This window comes from Thermobia domestica, chromosome 7, assembly GCF_964235325.1.
Source record: "Thermobia domestica chromosome 7, izTheDome1.hap1.1, whole genome shotgun sequence".
Classification (NCBI taxonomy): Eukaryota; Metazoa; Arthropoda; class Insecta; order Zygentoma; family Lepismatidae; genus Thermobia; species Thermobia domestica.
In genome coordinates, this window is record NC_137460.1 from 253,039,421 (window position 1) to 253,052,468 (window position 13,048).

Consider the following 13,048-nt stretch of genomic DNA (forward strand, 5'->3'; position numbering starts at 1 on the left):
GCAAGTTTACGGAAAACTTCTGTGCTATTGGAAAGTTTTCAACAAATGTGTCACAGATAAAAATATTTGTGTTGTCTCTATTTTCTGGTACTTACGTTTAATTTATTTTATGTTCCTCAAATTCATTTGGAAGCAAGTAAAAACTGTACCTGTGAGCGTGATAAAACGTAAATGTACCGTATAATTACTTCTTCAGTTCCTTAATATATATATATATATATAATTTTACCCTATTTCAAATCGGCCTACCTAATGAGATAGCGGATCAAAGATAGCCGCTGTTTACCAAAGGTTGGAGGTTGGAAGTTTCTATATTCCTTCGAACTGCAATGTACCTCTTCCTATTATTTTAAGAACCATTTCCTTTCTTTTCGATGCATCAGAAAGGAAACGCCAAAAATCACTAGAATGTGCAGATTTACGTTACCGAAGTACTATCTCTAGAGTACCTAAGTACGTACTAGATCACTAGTTTAATAGAAAAATCATTAAATCTAGTACTAAATTACTAAAAGTGGCATACCTGCCATATTGTATTACTGCGCAAAAGTAGTGCATTTCTGTGTTCAGTATTGCAAACTCTATCATATAAGTAAAGTATTGTTCCAATACTACTTTTTCGTTACTTTGTTATTGTAAAAGAGGATATAACTTTCAAGAAAACGATGCATAAAACAAACAAACTGAAAAATGCAAACTAGTTTGTACTGGATGGGTATTAAAAAAACGAACACATCTAATCGAGTCGTGGCAGGAGCGCAGCAGGAGGGTTCGGGTGGTATCATGTCCGTAGCGAGTAGGATCTAAGCGACGGTGGCTCTAAAGAAACAAGGATAGTAAAAAAAGCACTTTATGTGGCATAAAAAATATATTCCTTAGATGTGTTTAAACACTTCAGTTACCACTTTGAACTCAATTCACATAGCACTTTATTTCATTATGTTATCATTATGGAGTGCCGGTACTACGTGTAAGAAGCATACTTTGCATTTCAATTTTCTACTTTATTATTCATATCATACTATGCATTTCATACTTTATTATCGGAAGGTAAATTCCGATATTTATTGATTACTTATACCATATTATTGTTAAGTCAATCACAAATTTATTCCGTAAACCTACATTTTATACATATATACACTCCAAGATAGGAAACCAGAGAGACCCGAAGAGACGTAAGTTGTGGGGAATCATCAAGAGTTGCTAGAATCAAGCCGCATGTTTTTCTCTCTATTTATTCGCACAGTTCTAGGGTATTACTATGATAGTGAGTTCGAAATACTGACACATTATAGGCTGACAATTTAGAATACTCTGTTGTCTGGTACCCCTCAATGTAGCGGACCGTCATTGGCGGGGAGGGGGTGAAGCTGAGTGGGCGGCTTCATCCTTTATTCATATATCACCCCTCATCTGCATCGCTTGCATGCCCTATCAGCCGCGAATACCCCTACCGGACTCGCGGGTGGTTGGTGCGAGTCGGGAAGAGGAAGGTCTAGTGGACGTCTTCCTCCATGGGAAGAATGTGCACCCATCCGGGCTGCTGTTGTGTTTGTTCAGTGTTTGTTCTGTCCGAAGTGTTGTCTTTGAAATTTTAAAAAAGATACAAAAAAATTGCAAAACTAGAAATTGAAAAAAAGATAAAAAAACCCGCACCTTTTTGTTTTGTTTTGTTCTTTCTAGGCTGGTGGGGTCTATCTTTTTTTCTTGGACAGGTTTCGTTCCTTTTGTTTTGATTTATTCCTTTTCCGGGGCCACGCGTTTCTGTTGACGGGAGTGGTTTCTTGCGCTCCCATTCCCCTTGACCGCGTCGGCCCCACCCTGATCCAAAGGTTGTGGGCGTACTGAAGGGATTGCCAGGGTGTAGCGTTAGTTCTCCCGTTAACGTCCCGGTGTGACTTCACACCCTTTTTTTCCTTTCTCAATGTTTATTTAAAATGTCACTTCTATGGGTACCAAAAATTTAAAATCTGATCCGGGCTCTCCCACACGGAAGAAACCCAAACCAAGTGAGAGTGAAATTGTGGAAAAGACAAGTGTAGCCGTTCCAGTCATACGATATCTTGTAATTAAAGATAAAGATGATAGTGCCGCTTCTGATGAAAACCGTCCGAGTGCTTTTAAGGGCTTATCCCCTTTTGTTATTTATAAAATTATTACTTACCACGCCGAACAGGCTAAAGCCATTAAGAAATTGAGGAATGGCACACTTTTTGTGGAAAAGATCGATGAGAAGCAAACAGCAAAGCTACTGATGTTAACTAGTATTGGACGAGTGAACGTGTCAGTAGAACCCCATTAGTAGGGGATACATGTATGTTATAGAACACTTTTCCTCTTCCACCCCCTAACTGTCAAAAAAATTATGAAACCACCAATGACTATTGTACTTTAACACAGAAGGATAACCCAAAGTGAGATTGCATAGGCTTTTATGACATATAAAATCATAAAAACTTACATCTAAAACTATACTACACTACACTACACTACACTGCACTACTTATAATTACACTTTTACTCTATCCCATAATGACCCCAAGCTAATGTATTTACCCCATCTCGTAATATATATCTTTTATCATCTGAAGAACCTAATGCTAACTTATGAACGGTTATACTATATATATCGTGCTTATAACTTCTAATGAGGTTTATGTTTTTATACGTTTTAACATTTTTAAATAAGCTTTCTTTATAATCATTAAACTGCAACTCCTTTGATATTACAGCTTTAGTTACTCCTTTAGCTTTAATCTCTTCTTTGTTTTCTACTCTATAAGCATACATCTTTGATCTCAATCCAATAAACTCTGTCATTATCTTACCTTTATTCTCATCTTTCATGTTACCTATTACTTTTTTGTTTATTAGTGGTAGTCCATATATATTATTTTCCTTGTATTCACTCGTGTCAAATTGATCAATTGTATCTGCTATATCTTTATAAAAGTCATCAGTTTCAATCTCATATATAAAGCTATCAGTATCCATATAACATAAATCTATATTGTTTCCATATTTCGGCTTCATCGTGTTATAGTGAAAATCATACATTAATAGCTTCGATAGTTCTAACACACTCATAACAACATATATTGGTTTATTAAATGTCAATCGCACTTTTATCATATGTATAGCACATAAATACTCTGTAAATATTGTTCTGTAATCAAAATTAGGTTTTGCAATAAATTTTTCTACTCTTTCAGGATCACATTCTAATTGTATGGGCTGCCTCTTTCTAATATTTTCCATTGTTTTTCCAAATACCGAGTTATTCATGAGCTTATAAAAATCTTCAAACTTGTTTTTAGCTTGCGTTCCCATATTTGTATTTAAATCAATGTATTTCTTTAATCAGTCTGATTGTTTAAATTTTAATATTCTGTGCACGTTCTTTAATCTCATTCCAAGTGACATATATAGTTTTAAGTTCCTATAGTGAATTACATATCTTTCCTTATTATAAAGTGTCGTTAGTAGTTTTGATTGTTTAGATTCTCGTGGACACATGTTTTCTGGAGCTAATGGTAAATCAGAATGTTTGTTGTGTAAATACTTCGGATACTTTAAATCTACTTCTAATATGTAGCCAGTTTCTGAATCATCTGGAATGTTCATTATATCTATGCAAGGTTTAACCCACTTAAAGTCTTTATAGGGCATGTATTGACTCATTGCCCATCCATATAAGTTATTTGCGTCTAGATATGCTAGGTATGTTGAACACTCATCTTTATTATAATCTTGCATATATTTGTTGTTAGCTTTCACATATCTTTTACTACATTGTGAGATTCCTCCTCGTATACCCTTTTCTAACATTAGTATTTTATCATAATCAGTCAACATTTCTAAGTTAATTTTAGTCATCTTTATCATTGCATCCCACGATAGGCCTGGTGCTGTATAATACCAAGGAGGATCTAATCCATATGCCTTTAAACACACATCTCTAAAGTTTTCAAATATATCTGGACATCTGTTTTGTTATAATGTTCAGTTAAGTCCCTCACTAACTTCAGATCGAATTCTTTACAAACTCGTACATGAAGTTTATGACGTTCAGGACTCATTTTTTCTCCTGTTAATCTGTTTGTAAATTTGTCTGGAGATAGTGGAACGGGTTCTTCTAATTTTTCAAATGAATCAACGAACTCAAATGGATAATCACCTTTAGTATTAACTAGATCAAGTTTATCAATTGGGAAAAACTTTAATGTTTCTCGAAATTGTTCTGGTTTTAAATTACTAGTTAACTCTGCTAAACTCTTAGGCATAAATCTAAATGAATCAACAAATCTTAAATTTATTCCATCTTTTTCTGGTCTTGCTTTTATATATTTTTCATATGTTATGTACCTTTCTTCATTATTTGCGATCTGTTTAATTTTTTGTGAATCATAAGCTAACTCCTTGATAAACAAATGCGTGTCATAACCAGTTAAATTGTGTAGAAATACAGGAACAAAGTTGAGATGTTTATAGTTTAAATTGCAATAACTGTGAGCTGCACCTCTAAACTTTCCAGTTAAATGATCATGATCTCTTACTTTTGCTTTATTTTTATTTATTTTATGCAAACACTTTTTTAAGTCATGCTTCCATTCTTTTATTTTTTCACTCATATTATCTTCATCCTTGTAGAACTGTATTTTTTTCTTTAATATATTTATTTTTTTCTCAACAGCTGGTGGTAAGTCATTCAAGTTTTTCTCACATATATCACAAGTATCCAAACTGTTATAAGATTCTATTTCCTCTTCACTAAGCGGGGTCATATCAACTACCCTGTTATATATTTCCATAATTTCTATTGCTTCTTTTTGTAGCATTTCAACAAATACTTTCGCAGCATCTGGACCTATATAACTAACAGGGGCTTTATAGTTCCCATTTGAATATTTGACATAGTAACAAAAACTCATTGGTTCATGCTTTTGATATTTTACTGTTTTACTACAATTATGCTCTATTTTTAGCTTACATAAGATACATTCAAAGTCGGCAAATATGAAAAATGGAACTCTTAATGAGCGATTATAATTTTGAAACTCTATTTGATTGTCGTATGGTTTCGGAAGTTCTATTCTAACAGCCTCGTGTTCTTTACAATATAGCTCATGGTTCTGTAATTGCTTCTCATTTCTACAATGTCTTGTTAAACATCTATCACAAAAGTATAACTTCTCAGTATGTTTTGTCACTTGACTTCTTATTAATCGTGATACGTCTTTTATCCAACAAAGAAAACTGTTTTTTTCCTCTTTTACATATAATAAATTGATATGAGTTTCCTGCTTATTTTATGTGATTTGAAGTGGATATACATTATAGTTCTTGTCATAGCTGTAAACATTGATGGAAATATTACTTCTTCTTTCAAATTTTGGATTATCTTTTAATTGTACTGGGAATTCAATGTTGTCACAATACTTCTTTTGCAACTCATTAACAAGCTGTTTATAGTGTGAAGGTCTTTCAGTGTGTATTTCAACAGGTTTTAAGTAACTTCCAATAGAATACGAGAAACATTTATTGTCTTTATTTTTAACATTAATCACTGCTTTCTTATCTTTAATTGGTTTAGGAAGTTCAATATGGGAAGAAGCTCTTAATGGTACATACTTGTTTAACCTGATTTGTAAGTATTTAATTTGGTGTAATGTCCATCCTGATCCTCTACCTTCAAACTCTTCCATTTCTCTACGAAGTTTTTGTTTTGCATAAGATATATATTCATTTAAGTCAGTTGATTCTAATATTCTCTCGTTTGATGTTTTAAAATTGCGCTCTTGTATTTCTTTATCTTTAATATTGTCACAAATGAAAACAAGGTTAACTTTAGCAGGGTTGAAATTTAATTCTTCTTTGATTTTGTTAATAGCAACTCTTCCACTTGTATCAAAAATTTTATTGGGTCTTTATATCCACCTATGTTTTCAACTTTAATGGTTTGTAAACGCTTCTTGAGTGCTGTTTCTTCTAATTCTATCTTAATTGGTATACGTGTTGGTTTCGCTTCTTCAATTACTTCTTGTTTAAATGGGAATATATCTCTAATCTGTCTTCTGTTTTGTTCATCATCATGCTTTTCTTAATCGGGAATATCTTTTGATTCCCTTTTCTTTACATTGCTGCCTTAACTCTACTACAGTAAATCTATTTAAATTACTCATCTTATTTACTATGTAGAAAATCTTACTACTCAATTTTTATCTTCGCCGGATTATTTCTGTTCATTTTTGTACTATTTTTAGTTCCATATATCCTAATACAACGCTTAACATTGTACACTCCTGCCATTGCCTACATATTACGCGTTGTATTAGAACACGACTTTGATGAGAATAACCCATCAAAGTCACATATACACATATTAAAATTAAATCATTTTTGTAAACTTACTCATCACCTTCGTCATAATCATCACTACCATATTTTTATTAATCATCACTACTCAAATCAGATGTTTTTTGTTGCATTATTAATAATTCTTTTTCCTTTAAGAGTATTTGCTTCTCTAGTAGTGCTGCTAAGAGTTTAAGATCATGATGAATTAGTTTAAGTCTATCATGTAATAAATCAAATTCTTTCTCCATATTTATTATATAGAAAACCAACAAAAATGAGATAAATTTAAAAATCTAAGAATAAAAACGAACATGACTAGTGCTAAGGAAATATTATCTTACAAACCTATATTTGATTGTGTATGTAAACATTTAGATATTGGTGGTTATAATGATGAAGACAAAATAAATTTTAGCGTGTCCATAGGTATGTTAGATCATTTGTTCAAGAAAGCCACTAAAGAAAACAACTCATTTCTTAAACAAAACATTCTCTATGCAAATATTATGAATTTGTCTAATGAAATATTAGATTCACTGACTGATGAACAATGGTTATCTATAGGTTATGATGATTATGAGGAGGAATATAACTATGATCACATTACAGAAGACTTCATACGTAAATATCTGCAGAAAGTTAATTTGAGTGAAATATGTTCATGGAAAAAGTTATCGGAAGAGTTTATAAGAGAATTAGCTGATAAAGTTGATTGGGAGATTATTTCAGGAAGCCAAGACTTATCAGAAGCGTTTATAAAAGAATTTGCAGATAGAGTTGATTGGAAAGAAGTATCGTATAATCAAAACCTATCTGAAGAATTTATTAATGAGTTTATAGATAAAGTTGATTTTGATGCTACATCTTATGGAAACAAACTTTCTGAAGCCTTTATACGAGAACATGCAGATAAAGTTTCTTGGGGGCGCTTATCTGGAACTCATCAATTATCAGAAAACCTTATAAGAGATTACGCTGACAAAGTAGATTGGGAAATAATTTCATTGTTTCAAAATTTAACAGAATAATTTATTGCAGAGTTCAAAGACAGAGTTCATTGGCATAACATTTCAATTTATCAAAACCTCTCTGTAGAGTTTATATATTTATTTAGACATTATGTAGATTGGAGAGTTATAATAAGAAAATATCATAATAATCCCGATTTAGGTAGTATATTGAATTTAGCATTCAATGTTACAACAGATGGTTGGTTTGATGTTTAACTAATTACCTTTTATGACTATTATATCATAAAGGTCGTAACCTTAATTATCTAATATTAACCTTAATTATCTTTTATGATTGTTATATCATAAAAGTTGTAACTTTAATTATCTAATATTAACCTTAATTATCAGATAATATCCGATCATATAAACAATCAATTTCTTTAACCAATTCTTCTTCTGATAGGGGTGTCCAAAACTCATTACCCTTACCTTTACGAATATCTAGTTCTTGCTGCATTGGATTGAATGGCTTAATACTGTTAGGATCTCGAAACTTTTCATATATTATTACATGATTCAGATATTTTTCTTCTGCTTCATTAAGAGGTTTATATAGACTTTTCTTTTGAGATCTGATAGCATAATAAGGGAAAGGATCATTATGTTTGTTCTTCTTATATATGATTAGACAATTATCTTTTAAATTATTGCTTGTATATGATGCTGCGATTTCTTTTAAGCCCTCGTTTTGAATCTCTAATCTCTCCATTGTTTGTTCTATTTCTTCTACTTTTCTTTGCAACTCTTCTTGGTCTTCTTGAATTTGTTTAAAATTAGAAACGAAATAGTCTTCGATAATATCATAGCATTTGTCATAGAAGTCTTGTGATACCCATAAAGCAATAGCGAGAAATATCTTTTTATACATATATGTTCCTGAGATTAGATTGTTTATTTCGTTACCAGCTAGTTTTACTGTGTAAGATGAGTTTCTGAAGTTCCTAGAATCCCGGGAACTTCGAAGTTTGTTGTAGTAATCTAATAACTCGTTTGATTGTTTATTTTCTAACCAGTTATCAAACCTCTCACCACCACAATGACACAACTTAGTAGCATTAAAATATCCTGTACTCTTATCTATAATCAATTTGAAATCACCAAAAATACCATACCAATAGTTATCTTTAATCTGTTCATAGCAAATATCGTTTAAACTAAAAGAACTATCCATAGTACTCATATTTATTATATAGAAAATCTTTATTTTTTATTTTTTTTGCCAGAGCATCACGATCTTGACATAGCTTAGTAGCATTGAATTAACCTTTATTCGCCTTTTATGGAATAATAACCATAAAAGACAACATTTATATTTACATTACAACATTACTTTTATCTATCCAACTATTATGTGAATCATCAAAACCTAGCCATTTAACATATACTTTATCACCTTTCTTTCTTAAAACCTTTTCCACCAAGTATTCATCTTTATGTTTCGTCTTTAATAGTTCTGGTTCGTAAAATGTACCTTGTACATCCTCTTCTTCTAAATCTTTAATTCTATATGTAGGCGGATTAGATGGAATAACTTCACTAATAACAAATACTTCTGTTGACCAATTAGGTGTATATCCTTTCCCAAATAACCCTTTCGATTTACTTATACGAACATGATCACCTAATTTGTATTTGTGTTTAACACGCTTATATTCTTTCTTATACACTTTCTCCAATATTGTTCGCTCATTCTTCTTTTTAACTTCTATAGGTTTTAAACCAATTGTTCTATGTACTCTATTATTATACTCACTAACCAATGTTGGTAATATCTCTATCCATTTATAATTTCCTTGTGTTGTGAACCTTTTCCACGTGTTCTGCTTAAGTGTTCTATTAAATCTCTCAACAACAGAAGCTTTCTTACCACTATAGGTTGAGTAATGATTAATCTTATTTTCCTCCATTAACTTCTTAAACTCTTTATTGTAAAACTCTTTACCTTGATCAGTTTGTAAGTTACTATGTTTTCTCGTTCTTAATATGGATTCGAATGCTTCTGTAACATTTTTATCACTCTTATCTTTAACGGGAACAGCAAACGCATATTTCGAGAACACATCTATAATTGTTAGCAGATACTTATAACCTTTATTTAATTTGGAAACACCTTTTAATACTCCACTATCCATTTCAACAAGATCAGCTTGCCAAAGATCATCGATACCTTTTATAACTACACTTAATCTGTCAAAGTTTTTTCTAGATGGTTTGTGAATTTCTTCTATAATGTCTTCTCTAACACCTTTACCTTCTAGTCAATTAGGCTTTTTAACGAATTGAGTTTTAGTAACACCACATACAGAACAAATACCTTTCTTTAGATATCTTCCATTCTTTGTTTGTTCAATTCTTTATTTATCTTAATGTACTAATGTATCTTTCTCCGTATCTGTCAATTTCTTACACTTAACACAATACATCATCATTATTTATTATATAGAAAATCAACAAAAAAATTAAAATTTATCACTACCTAATACTGTACTTTTAACATTATCATCATCATCACTTGATTCGTTTTCACCTTCATCTTCTATTTCTATATACATATTAAGCAATAATAATATACCTTCTTTCAATTCAGAATCTTTGGATGGTCTAATTGTTAACTGATCATTTATATTAAAGTATAATGGAAAACTTTCAATTAAAACGTCATTTAAAAATAAGTCTATAAGATGTTTATTAAGACTTGGTTCTATATCCATTAACCTACCTCTATAAAGAAAATTGTAGGCAGCAGCTAAATTATATACAAAAAAGGCTGGTTTCCCAAGATCATCTTCTGCCAATCGACATGGAACTTCAACAATTTCTTTTCTTGTAAGTAAATTAAACTCTTCTTTCACTGATTCAAGCTGTTTTAATGTTACAACATCTTGTTTACCAATAGCATTAGATACATTAGCCAATCTTTTATTCTTAAAATCAACCTAGGATGTAAAAACGTTTCTAGATTTGTCCATTATACTTTTAACATTACTAAAAATATCCATATTTAATATATAGCAAACGTCCTTAGGAAAGCTCTCTTTCTATGTACATTATAACAAACAAAAATTGACCTTCTTCCATAGCTGAATTTTTATTTGGTTTAATTGTAATTATATCATTCTTGTTAAAGTTAAAAGGTATATTTTCAATCAAAGTACCACCTAAATATATGTCAAAAAAGTATTTATCCAAACTTAATTCCATGTGCATTATTTTTCCATTGTAGAGAAATGTGTAACCATTAGTGAAATTGAATACTCTAAAGATTGGCTCCTTAACATTCTTAATTCTCAATTGATATAATACAGGTATAGTTTCTTTCTGCACAATCAGTTTAGTAGTATCCATCCTAACCTTTTGAAAATCTTCTTTCTTGACGTATGTGTCTTGTAACGTTTCTAATGCATCTTCAAATCGTTTTCTATCGTTCTCTAATTGAGCTTCTATTGATCTAAGTTGACTTACGCTAACAACATCATTTAAATTCTCCAAAAAATTAAAATTTTTCTTCACTAATATCAACATTATCTTTTCTATCTTTAACATTACCAAATATATCCATACTCATTTATTATACAGAAAATGTCCATCCTAATTTTTCAAAACATTTCTTTAACATCCCTATTTATTTAGATGAATGTTTAAAATCAATATCAACATGAACATCGTGCTTTTTCAACAGATGGTACAATACACATTCTAAGTTAATAAACAATACTCTTTTCGGATACAGTTCTTTAAATGTTTTGTATAAGTTTTCGAAGTCCGTTATAAGTGTTTCTTCCATATGTTGTAAGTTTAATGGTTTTTGATCGGTAAGGTGATAGTGTATTAAATAAACATCATCATAATATTTTGTGTATTTGTTTTTCTTTAGTACTTCTAGAACATCTTTTATTGATATTAAATCTTTTGATATGTCTCTAAATTCATCATTTAACACCTTGAACACCTCTTCAGGAATAATTCTATCCTGTAAAGCTTGTAAACGAGATAACTGTAACTTAAATCTTTTTATAGTATCATAGCATGGTTTTCCTACGCAAGCAGCTCTCATTCCTTCGCAAGTACTGTAAACCCAACCATTCGCTACAGAACAATTATCACAAATATATGTACTCCTACCTTTTGTTAATGACTTACTACCACAATTACTGCATTTTAATGGTGCGGTGCTATAATTTGATAACATATCCTTTAAGGTAATTATTGGATATAACTTTACCAACTCTTTTTCCGTATACAAAAATTTAGGTATTAACATTTTCCATAACTAAACAACTGTATATGCGTTGTTTTTATCTTTTAAGTCTATCTTACTAACATCCCGAAAATACCAATTAAAATTAAATCTAACTAGTGCATCTAGTTCATCCTCATGCTTCTCAAAATAATCTAAAAATCTATTGTGTATAGCTTCCATATTTATCTTAAAACAAAACTTTTATGAATATAAACCATAAAAGTACTTAAACTTAATAATATTTAATCATTTTTAATCATATACATAACATCACTAAAAGAATACCCTTGATTTAGAAGATTTAAAACCTTAACACAAAGATGACCACGTATAACTGAATTAAAGTCTTGTATTCGTTCGTCATTGTAAAATAAGTTTTCGGTACCAAGATATTGTACTAGTTGGAGAGATATTGTAAAACCCAACTAGTTAGGAGGAACACCACCCTAAGAATCGAACACGTACTTTATGTTGTTATCTTTCCAATAGCATATCCAATGAGTACCAATGTTTTCTGATTTATCAAGGTTAACTATACCACACTCATGTACATAGTGTTTTTGTGGAAGTTCATCACTCATAAATACACCTCTAAATCGTTTTATCTTTAATTCTTTAACCAACCTCTCTATATCGAAGTTGGTCAATGGTTTTATTTTTTTTGATTTCTTTGGTTTACCTGCTCCCTGCTTTTCTTCCATAGCCATATTGTGTCTTTTTTGTTCTTCAAGTTCTTGTTTATTCTTCTTAGCGTCCAATACAGTTTTAGTAATCGCTGCTGCACCACCTGCTAATGAGCCAACTGCTCCTAAAGCTGCTAAAATGGCTGGAATTGTAAAGATAAAACCAGCCATATGCTCTTTCTTAATCTTTTTCATTTGTGCAGTAGTTAGAGTTAAATCCATTCCTTTACCTTCTTTAATTTTCTTAGATTTATCACTAAGTTGTTTCTTTGTTAATACATGATCGATATTTAAATCCTTTAGTTCGTTACAAGGAACACTAAACATACAACCTTTAATAGAACACATCTTCCTATATTTTAAGAGAAAATCTTAGTTTGTAAAAGTACAGTTGTTGTTGCTCAACCAAATTCAATAAAAGAATCATTCTCATCTGTTATCCTTATCTCAAAATTGTCAACCTTGTCTTTGGATATAGGGAAAAATAATGGATAAGTAGGCTCATAAATAATACTATGTTTAAGCTCGGCATCTGTTTTAAATGATGCTATAATTCCTGTTTCTCTATGTGTGTATTCTGTATCTTTAACAAACATGCCATCTGCTATATTACAGTGAACATTTATAGTATCAAACGGATGAAACTTTGGCAACTTACTTCCAATATGTGTTTTGTTTTTTTCTAAAACTTCAAGAGCATTAAACCCGAGGACAGTACCTATACCTCCAATTGTAACATCATTACTATCAGT